Source organism: Mustela nivalis, assembly GCF_964662115.1.
Source record: "Mustela nivalis genome assembly, chromosome: 3".
NCBI lineage: Eukaryota > Metazoa > Chordata > Mammalia > Carnivora > Mustelidae > Mustela > Mustela nivalis.
Genome location: NC_139022.1, coordinates 154,751,767 through 154,763,311, shown reverse-complemented (window position 1 = coordinate 154,763,311; position 11,545 = coordinate 154,751,767). Strand labels below are relative to the sequence as shown.

The 11,545-nt window shown below is 38.9% G+C and overlaps 1 pseudogene across 1 annotated transcript; it reads right to left on the bottom strand.

The window, feature by feature from the left end:
- Nucleotides 1-6,364: 6,364 nt before the first annotated feature.
- On the bottom strand, nt 6,365-6,661 carry LOC309861634 (large ribosomal subunit protein eL43 pseudogene; annotated as a pseudogene). Its single transcript has one exon. The product of its transcript is annotated as a large ribosomal subunit protein eL43 pseudogene (transcript).
- Between the last annotated feature and the right edge of the window lie 4,884 nt (nt 6,662-11,545).

Here is an 11,545-nt window from a genome sequence, read left to right as displayed (position 1 = left end):
GTGCATATTTACAGTGTTTCCTCAATTTTGACTAGTTGCCAGTGTTTAAAAATTGGGAGATTTCATATGAAAATATGGTTTTGAGACAATAGTAAACCTTCAGTGACATTTGGCTGCCATTTCTAGATAGGGCTTATACTCTCCAGTTATAGCCACAGCTAGTTTATGTCACTTGCTTGGCTGTTATGTAACAATTTGAATCTGATAACTATGTTCTATGTCTTTTCCCACTCTCCCTCATTTCTGTAACTAAAATATTTATTTTTTATATCTCTTAATTTACCTATATCTCTTAATTACCTAGGATCTAGCATTAGATCAAAGGTAGATATTCATTTATACAATAAGTGAAGGAGAGAATTTATCCACAGTGGTTGTCTATGGGCAGTGTACCCAATGAATGAGAACTCAGTAATTAGAAAGAGAACGTTTACTGACACCATGTTAAAGAGCAGTGGGTTCCTTTGCTATATCCAGTATTCAACAAATATTTGCTGAATTAAGTTGGATTGAATTGCAGAAGACAGCACAAACTAGTAAAGAAAGAACTCACCAAAGAAAAAAACAAAACCTGGTATTTTAGACTTGGGTTTGAATACCAGATCTGTCAGTTACCATTTATAAGAATTAATACCATTGGAGAACTGAGTGTTATATGTAACTAATGAATCATTGAACACTACATCAAAAACTAATGATGTACTATATCTTGGCTAGTTGAACATAATAAAAAAAGAAATAATACATTGGTCACTTTTCTGGAGACTTCCTCTTAACCTTTCTTATGTGAGGAAATGAGAAATGAGAAAAGTGAGAGAGTACAATGTTGAAACACTGTAGTTTCTTTTCTTTTCTTTTTTTTTTTTTTAAAGATTTTTATTTATTTATTTGTTAGAGGGAGAGAGAGAGAGCACGAGCACAGGCAGGCAGAATGGTAGGCAGAGGCAGAGGGAGAAGCAGGCTCCCCGCCGAGCAAGGAGCCCAATGTGGGACTTGATCCCAGGACGCTGGGATCATGACCTGAGCCGAAGGCAGCTGCTTAACCAACTGAGCCACCCAGGCATCCCTACACTGTAGTTTCTTATGCTACAGAAATACAAAGACAGGAGGGATGGGCTATTTCATGCTGTGGTAGTTGGTAATTTCTTCCTGATGTAAGGAGGGCAAAATTAAGAGATCTAAAAAATAAATAGTTACAGAAATGAGGGAGAGTGGGAAAAGACATAGAATGTAGTTATCAAATTCAAATTGTTACATAACAGCCAAGCAAGTGACATAAACTAGCTGTGGCTATAACTGGAGAGTACAAGCCCTATCTAGAAATGGCAGCCAAGTATCACTGAAGGTTTACCATTGTCTCAAAACCATATTTTCATATGAAATTTCCCAATTTGTAAATAGTGGCAACTGGTCAAAATTGGGAAAACACTTGGATGTTGGGGCAAAAAGTAATTGTGGGCAATATCTGGCCTCTGGGTTTTCAGTTTATCATCTCTGGTTTAGAAGGAGGGATGAGCTTGCGCTGGTTGTGCTGAGGTAGGGCAGGAGTGAGGCAGCGGCAGTGGAAAGAAGTCAGAATCCATCAACAGATGAATGGATCAAGAAGATGTGGTATAAATACACAATGCAATACTATGCAGCCATCAAAAGAAATGAAATCTTGCCATTTGCGACAACATGGATGGAACTAGAGCGTATCATGCTTAGCGAAATAAGTCAAGCAGAGAAAGACAACTATCATATGATCTCCCTGATATGAGGAAGTGGTGATGCAACATGGGGGCTTAAGTGGGTACGAGAAGAATAAATGAAAGAAGATGGGATTGGGAGGGAGACAAACCATAAGTGACTCTTAATCTCACAAAACAAACTGAGGGTTGCTGGGGGGAGGGGGTTTGGGAGAAGGGGGGTGGGGTTATGGACATTGGGAAGGGTATGTGCTTTGGTGAGTGCTGTGAAGTGTGTAAACCTGGCGATTCACAGACCTGTACCCCTGGGGATAAAAATATATGTTTATAAAAAATAAAAAAATTTATTAACAACAAAAAAAAGATTAAAAAAAAAAAAAAGAAAGAAGTCAGAAGGTAGAGGAGCTTGAGTGGCAAGTCTGACAGTATATCAAAGAACCCACTAGCATTGTTTGATCAAAGACAATTTTGGCAACATACTCACTCATTCACTTGACAAATATTTAGGAATTTCTATGATGTGACAGGCACTGTGCAAAGGAAGGGGGATGCTTAGGTTGGGCTCCCAAAACAAAATACATAGACTGGATAGCTTAAATAATGCATTTATTTTCTCACTGCCCTGAAGGCTGGAAGTCTGAGATTGGGATTACATGGATGGGATTTGGTGAGGGTTCTATTTCTGGCTTGTAGTTGGCTGCCTTCTTGCTGTGTGCTCATATGATCTCTACTTTGTGCACATGCACAAGGTTGGGGGAGAAGAGAGATAAATGATAGCGTGAGCTAGTGAGCTTGATCATTTTCTGGTATCTCCTCTAAAAAGGGTGCTAATTGCTTTATAAGGGCTCCATCCTTGTGATTTCATCTAACCCTAACTACCTCCCAAAAGCACCATCACCAAATACCATCACTTTGGAGACTGGGGCTTCAATATATTAATTTGGGAAGGGGACACATTCAGTCTATAATCAATAAGATATGAACCCTACTCTTAAGGAATCTTTAGATAAGAGGATGAGATTATATTTTGTGTGTATATGTTTGAGTCTTTAGTAGAAATGCCATAGAAAGCCACCAATAAACACTTAAGTATCCAGGTAAATAACCTCTGTGTTATGCTGGGCTTGGGGAAGTAGGTATCTGAAGAATATTTAAGGTGAGTGTAGTTTTTCTGCCAAGTCTCAGAAAGTCTGTAAATTTGAATACAAAGAGATGGGTGAGGTATTGCAGACAGAACAGCATGAACAAAAACATTAATACTATTGGAAAATATTTATAGGAAATATTGGAAATTCCATTTGGCTAATATAGGATGGCCAGTGGCCAAATCCTGGAGTGATCTTAAGTTTAGGTTAAGGTGTTTTGGATTTTATTGTATTGGCAGTGGGGCCTTGATTTGGGGGATGAGGAGTAACATAATAAATAATAAAAACTGTGTTGTGAGACAATTAATCTCAGTATAATACACAGAATGAAATGGAAGCTGGGGGAAGAGAACCATGAAATTCTGAGAGTCTAGTAATATTGTTGGTATAAATGATAAAATCTTGATCAGTATAGTGGCAGAGGGAACAGAGAAGGAAGACAGAGGAAATTCAGGGCACCAGATAGTTCATTAACTATTCCTTATGAAGGAGCAATGGGAAAGAGAATTGAAGATGATTCTGGGGTTTTAAGCTTGGGTGGTTACACAAGATGCTGGCAATCCAAATCAGATAGGGAATGCAAGAGCAGGAGCAGGAAGCTAGGATTAGGATAGTTGCGTGGACATGTTAAAGTCTATTGTGCAGAATTTCATGGTTCTCTTCCCCCAGCTTCCATTTCATTCTGTGCATTATACTGAGATTAATTGTCTCACAACACAGTTTTTATTATTTATTATGTTACTCCTCACCCCTCAGTACAATAGCTGGGTCGAGCTGAGAAAGTAATAAGATTTGAGAGCAGAGGCAGGGCCAGAGGAATATAGTTACGGATCATTCACGTAATGGCAATATTTATAGTCTTGGGAGGGAACAGTGTTCCTCAAGAAAGACTAGAAAAAGAAGAGAAGACAGAGGAGGACATGACCATACTGAGTGGGGAACTCTGCTATTTTGGTGAGCAAGAGAGAATGAGGACCAGGGAAAGAGTGGTCAGATATCAGAAAGAATCATGATCGTGCAGGTTTTTGTATGCTCTTGCCCAAAAGAGTGTCAAGAAAGAGGAGCAGTGATCTATGGTATCAAACGGTACCCGAGCATCAAGGAGAATGAGGATTGAGACGTGGCCACTGGATTTGGCAATAAGGAAATCACTGATGACTTTTGAGAGGATCATCAGCAAAGACTGAATTGTAATATTTTTTTTAAATTATGGGGATATCCTGCTTTAACTACCTCCTACTTTCATGGGTATGTACATGCGCATTCACGTAAGAAACACAGTTCGTACACATAACAAATTCAGTATCAATGCGCAAGGCAGACTGACACTTGCAAATGTTTTGTACAGTTTTTCTCCTTACCATAAGTGAGAGGGACAGACAGTACTCTGGAATTGAGTTGAAAGACTGAATGATAGCATTTAACATTTTAACCAATAAACGGTTAAAAATTCTTTCAATTCCATTCCAATTCCAAAGGCCTACACATCTGAAAGAGGGACCTAAACTGCAAAGCAGAAGCTGCCTTAAGTGTAGGACCCTCAGCTTGAACAATCACTCAGTGAGCGGCCTCCTTTTTGTGAACTGTCCAGCAGCCAAACATGTTTATGAGCTTTTAAAAAAGAACTGTGAAGGCGTAAAGGCTGAGGGCACACAGAGAGCATGTGTACTTGCTCTGTAATATCATCATGGGGATCTTACTCTTGTCCTATGCTGCACAGCTATGGGAAAGGGAAATCCTAACCAATGGTAGTTGCAAACACAATTGCTGAGCTTTTTTGCGTAGAGCTTTGTGTTCAAACTGCTGAAAGGGTCCACGTAGTCAAAGGCTGCCAACTGCAGCCTTCAACTGGGTGAAATCTGTGCCGGGAGAGAGGGTTGGAGGACCTTTTATTCACTTGGTAATTACACAGTTATGGGCATTTCATGCATTTTTAGAAGTGGAGAGTGGGGTAAGGAGAGAAAAGCAGGCACTTACTGCAGTGACAGCTCTGGTCACGTGGCTTGGCTTCATAGGCTTCATAGGCTTCATAGGCAGTCTCTTTTGGGGGCAGCCGGTCCAGCACTGGCCCTGTCTGGCACCAGGTATGAGAAGAAATGAGAGGGCAATCTGGCATTTTCATATTTGTTTATTTTAACCTCTCAGGCCTGCTGAAAACAACTGGAATCTTCTGAGTTGCTGAAAGCACATAGGCTTCTTTGATGGAGCTCTTGGCCCCTGCCACTCTAACGCCAAAGAGGCTCATTGATTAAGTTGTCAGGAGACCATGCCCTCTGTGAATTCAGGTCAGACCAGAAGCAATGGTTAATAGCTGGCAGGTAACTGTCCCTAATACAATCTTTCTATAGCCTTCAAAGCCTAATATAAAGGAGTATTCCACTGAAATCCAAACTGAAAATTGGGAAATGTTACTTAGCAAAGGAAATGCTGGGAAAGCAAAGATAAAGAAATAGAAAGGAATGATTCAACAAAGCAGTAGAGAATCCATGTAGATAGCCAAGGACAAGAGTCAAAGGTAAACCCAGGACTTTTTTTTTTTTTTTTTTTTTTTTTTTGAAGGATTAGGGGTGAACCAGGTTGAAGGATGGTGGCCTGTGAGGACTGGTTCCCATGAAACTCAGGCTACCAGTTGTTACCCTTGGTGATGTTCCCATCAAATGAGCTTGTGGGCCAGCTAGCTTTTGCTGGACTGCCTTTTGTGTATCTGTTTTTATTCCAGGGGAAAAGGCCTCTGGGGTGTTAACTTGTAGGCTCAGTAGTTTAGTGTGCTTTGACTGAGTCCAAGGGCCAAGTGAAAGGTTTATGAGCAGATCTGCACCATTCAGCTCCCCAAGTTTTTTTGTGACTTTTACTGACAAATTCCCATCAAAGAACTCATCAGGCTCCTAACAAATTTACTGTAAATCAGATCAAGTTTATCATTATCAGAAAAATGCACTGGGCTTGTATTTGGGGGAAATCTAAGAGTTTCAGTACCCAAAGCCCTGGAAATCTGGGATTACCAACAATTAGCAACGTGACCCAGACCAGACCATGCATGGTACTTGGCTTTTCTCAATGACAAGGAGCTATATTATACTGAGCACTTGCTACTAGGCATTGTGCTAAGTGCTCTACAGGCATTACCCAAGTTTTTCTTCACAATATCTTTATGACAAAGGTACTTGGTTATCCTCCTTTGGTTATCTCTTTACAGAAAAGGCTAATTTTGTGAATTTGAGATTTATTTCCCTTCTGTAAAATAATGGTTTAGAGTAGAATGATTAAAAAATACCTTTAAATTCTGGTATCTAACTTTTTAGAAGATTTTAGAAGATAGAAATACATTACTTTCTAGAAGTTGGAAAGAATCAATCAGGAGAAAAAAAGAGAGTGATCTCAATAACTTGAAGCCATTTTCTAAATGTAGACAAAATATATCCTACTCTCAAAAGTGATTTCTTATATATCTCTAATAACTAATAGTTTTTTTTTTGTTACATAAATTAACCCATTTATTATAGGCTAGCAATATTTCAAATGGCAGCGCTTCTACTGGTCTTTCAACTCCTTCAGTCTTCTGATGGCAGACTTTACTGTGAAAGCAGAAGTGGTGTTGTAGGTCCAGGCACCACCAGCGATGGTTTTCATGCAGGAGCCACAATGCCAGATCCCCACAGCTTGTCTTTTCATCTTGGTTTTGCCACAGAAGGAACAAGTGTACTTGGCGTGCTGGCTTATCTCAATCTTCTTCACCATCTTCCCGAGGGAGGCACCATAATGGGGCCCGTATTTGCCCACGATTCCGACCTTCTTGGTGCGTTTAGCCATGTCACCTCAAACTAGGTCTGAGCCAACTAATAGGTTTTTTTTTTTTTAAAGATTTTATTTATTTATTTGGCAGAGAGAGATCACAAGTAGGCAGAGAGGCAGGCAGAGAGAGAGAGAGGAGGAAGCAGGCTCCCTGCTGAGCAGAGAGCCCAATGCAGGACTCAGTCCCAGGACCCTGAGATCATGACCTGAGCCGAAGGCAGCGGCCTAACCCACTGAGCCATCCAGGCGCCCTTATATGTACTTTTTAAGAATAAAAGGACCCTAGGGGTGCCGAGGTGGCCCAGTGGGTTAAGTGTCTGCCTTTGGCTCAGGTTATAATATTGGGGTCCTGGGATTGAGACCCTCACTGGGCTCCCTGCTCAGTGGGGAGCCTGCTTCTCTCTCTTAACCCACTGAGCCACCCAGGTGCCCACCAACTAATAGTTTTAATAGATGGCTTTGGCATTGTATTGAGAAATTGATTTTCTTACAATTCTGGAGGCTGGGAGTCCAAGGTGTTGGCAGGCTTGGTTTCTCCTGAGTTCTTTCTCCTTGGCCTATACAGATGGCCCCACATAGCCTTTCTTCTTTGTGCCTGTATTCCTGGTATTTTTTGCATGTTCAAATTTCCTCGTCTTATGGACACCACTCAGATTGAATCAGGGCTCACCCTCATCACCTCTTTTTAACTTAATAACATTTTAAAAGACTCTATTTCAAAGTCAGTCTCATTTTGAAGTAGTAGGAGTAATGTTTCAACATACAAATTTTGGGGGAATACAATCCAAACTAGAACAGGCATTTTGCTTATCAGAACAACACCATGTATCAGCAACACAAAAAGTACTTTATACTTATTTACAGGTGAGAAAATGGAAACTCAGAAATATTAAGTAGCAAGTCTAAAGTTATAGAGCCAGTAAAAGGCAGAGCTAAGGCTGGACCAGGTGTTTAAACCCAATCCTAGTGATTTTTGGGTAAGATCACACTGCTTTTTGAATATCATTTAGGGGGTCTCTCTTGCTTAAGAAGATGGCTAAAAAATGTCTCCCCCTGAGTATGAAGTGACAAACTTCTTGTTGTTTAATGGTCACTTGTAGCATGGACACTAATGAAGAAGTTAAATAGCTTTTCCTTCTCACAGATTTGAACCACTATTAAAACAAAAACCCTCTCTGGTGGGATCAAGAGAGTAATATTATTCCCTATTTCCCCCTGAGATCTATGATTCTTTCCCTGTGTTTTATATGGCATAGAAATATTTTCCCCAAAATATTAAAAGTTGTCTGAATTTGGGGTGCTAAATGTGGCCAAATATAGCGTCCAATTTATCTTGGTTGTTGGACACTCCAGTTCAAGTTCTGTTAGAACTAATATGTTGTGTGATCCTCAAGATTTTAGTTCAGTTTTTTTTTTCATTACTAAAAGCCAAAAGGATGATCTCTAAGGTCATGATAATTAAAACTTTTATGAATCTAGATTGAATATATTTCAAAGTTCAGCCTTGATATCTCTCCAGTTGATGACTGAAGGGGGAAACAAAAACAAAAACAAAAACAAAAACAAGGAAAGTTTTGCTTTGCTTCATGTTCCTAGAAGGGGGAGAAGATAAATATTTACAATAAAATAACAAGTATATTATACCTGCAGATATCTGGGCCTGATAGATATAAAATGTACATAACTTCAAATTCATTTTTAAAAAAGATTTTATTTATTTATTTGACAGAGAGAGACACAGTGAGAAGGGAATACAAGCAGGGGGAATGGGAGAAGGAGAAGCAGGTTTCCGCTGAGCAGGGAGCTCAATGTGGGACTTGATCCCAGGACCTGGGGATCATGACCTGAGTCAAAGGCAGACGTTTAATGACTGAGCCACCCAGATGCCTCTGCACATAGCTACAAATTCTTAAGTGAAAAGCTTTGAATGCCAAGTGGTATTCCTACTCCAACCCCCCTTCTACCATATAGCTTTGAGAAAACCAGAGAGTATTTCTTTCTTTTTCCCAATAAGGGAGAAAGAGTCTTGCTAATTCCCATTTAGGGTAGGTAGATGTAGGAAATCTCAAATATCTTTGGCCAGGTTAAATCCCGAGAGGACTGTGGCCCCTGGATGCAGCATCTCTGAAGCTGAAACTGCGAAGGCCGCTAAAAAACATTTTTGGATCTGTTCATGAATCACAGAAAACCCCTCTCTCCAAATAACCCACAAAACAACCTCTGAAGTCTGTTAAGCACCAAGTGTTCTCTACTGAGCCTGGGTAACTTGACTCATCGAATCAATCCCTGCTTCTTCTCTCCAGCTACAAAATATTTCTTTCTATGTCTGAGCCACAGAACATTCCTGAAATTTGTCTCTAAATCTCCAAACCTAATCCCCATTAGTTCTCCCATAGATAGTACTATAGACTAAGTGACTTCAAAAATTTCTCACAGTTCTGGAGGCTAAGAAGTCCAAGATCAAGGTGTTGCCATAATTGGTTTCTGGTGTGAGTTCTTTTCTTGACTTGCAGATGGTTGCATTCTCATCATATCCTAAGCTTGACCAGCCCTCATACAGCAGAGATAGTAAGAGGGAACACTTGGATATCTCCTCTTATAAAGGCATTAATAGCATCATGAAGGCCCCACTCTTATGAACTCATCAAAACCAAATTACCCCTCAAAGACTCCATTGCCACATACTATCACATTGGGGTTAAATCATCAGCATGTGGGATTTGTGGGGACACATTCAGTCCTTAACAGTGTTTGCATAAGGTCCGAGGTATGGGTTCAGCTTCATTCTTTTGGCATGTACATATCCAGTTGCTTCAGCACCATTTGTTGAAGAGAATATGCTTTCCCCCATTGAGCGGTCTTGGCACGCTTATTGAAAATCAAATGACTATAGATGTTTAGGGATTTTTTTTTTTTTTTTTTTTTTTGGATTCAAACTTCTATTCCATTGATTTACACATCTGGCTAGCTATATGCAAGTACTATCCTGCTTACTGTAGCTTTGTAGTTAATTTTGAAACTGAGAAGTGTGAAACTTCCAAATTTGTTCATCTTTTTCAGGATGTTTTTGGCTACTGAGAGCCCTTGGCAATTCTGTATGAATTTTAAGATTAGCTTTTCCATTTCTGAGAAAAAAAAAAGTCACTGGAATTTTTATAGGGTTGTGGTGAATCTGTAAATTGCTTTGGGGAGTCCTACCAATATTTGGTAGGACTTAACAATATTTGGTCTTCCAATCCATGAACATGAAGTGTTTTTCTATTTATGTAAGTTTTAAATTTCTTTCAGTGTTGCTTTATTGTTTAAGTGTACAAATCTTGCACCTCCCTAGTTAAATTTGTTACTAAATATTTTATTCTTTTTGGTGCTATTGTAACTGGAGTTTGTCTTAGTTTCCTTTTTGTTTTTATTTTTCCAGATTTACTGTTAACTTCCTTTTTGAATTGTTCATTACCTGTGTATAGGAAATCCCACTTTAAAAAAGGCTTTGATAAGATTTTTAAATAAATATTCTTTACACTTTAGTTAAGATAAATGTTTAAGGTAAGTAAATATAATGTTAAATGAGTATATGTTAAGTGAGTATCTGATCTAAATTGATTTTCAGATAAGCAGCTACCCTAACTGATCACATTGGATGAGAATTCTATTGTATATTTCAGTAGCTTACATTTAAAGAAAGATTTTATTTATTTCATTATTTGAGAGACGGAAAGAGAGAGAGAGTGAACACAAGCAGCAGGGGAAGGGGCAGAGGGAGAGGGAGAAAGAGACTCCCTGCTGAGCAGAGAGCCCAATGCAACTCAATCCCAGAACCCAGATATCATGTCCTGAGCCGAAGACAGATGCTTAACTGACTGAGCCACCCAGGCACCCCAATAGCTTACATTTTTATAATACATTTATATATTCCAAAAATATAACAAATACATTATTTAGAAATGTTATGTTTATTACTCTTGTATGGATAGACAATCAAAACTTAACTGGGTTAAATAGTATTTACTCTGCTAAGAACTCACAAGGTAAATGACAGGGGAAGCAATCTTTACTCTGCGTTTGTTGCCTTTGATATTCAATGATACTCTTTAGATATTAACTGTGTCTTCCTCTCCATTCCAGGCTTTGAGAAGCAGCAAATATGAAGGGAAGAAGCTCAGAATCTGGGTTCATGTTCTAACTATGAACTACATCTCAGCTAAGAAGGTAGTTTCATGATTCTGAACTTTGGTTTTTCTCATCTGGTAAATGGGAAAACCCAAAGTTCCTTTATGTAGTTATGAAAGTCAAATGTGGTCAATCTTCCAGGAAATTACGTGGTATATAGGATGTCTTCAATATGAAAGGAGTGGTTTTGAAAGATTTACTCAGTTATTACATATTTATTTTACCTACATTGTCTCAGGTCCAACTTTAGCGACCATAGCAAATGTACAAAATGCTTATGCTGTACATTAAATATGTACTGAACAAATATTGTCTTTTACATGACGAATGAGGGGTCAGTGTTCCTGTTTTGGGCCATGGTTCCCAGGAAAGTTAACAGGTTCCAAAAGAGATCAGGAGTTCACTATTACTGCCCTCACAAAATGAGATAATAGAAGGTTTGGTCTAATTAATGGGGAGAACCTCTAGGATTCTAAGAGATTTTTCTATAAGCATATGGCTAATTTGGTACATCAAAAGACATCATGCATTTCACACTTGTGAGTGATTCTTGTATGACTCTAGGTTAACTTTACCCAAAACATTTAATAACTGGTATCCTCTGGTTTATTAAGGTTAAACTGGCAGACCAGGAAAAGAAGACACCCTTGTTTTATGTCTATTTCATGGATGTAGAACTTTTTGAATAGTTCTGCCATAATATGAAATTCTGTGATTTTAAAATAAGAAAATGTCATTGAAAAGATGACTCAG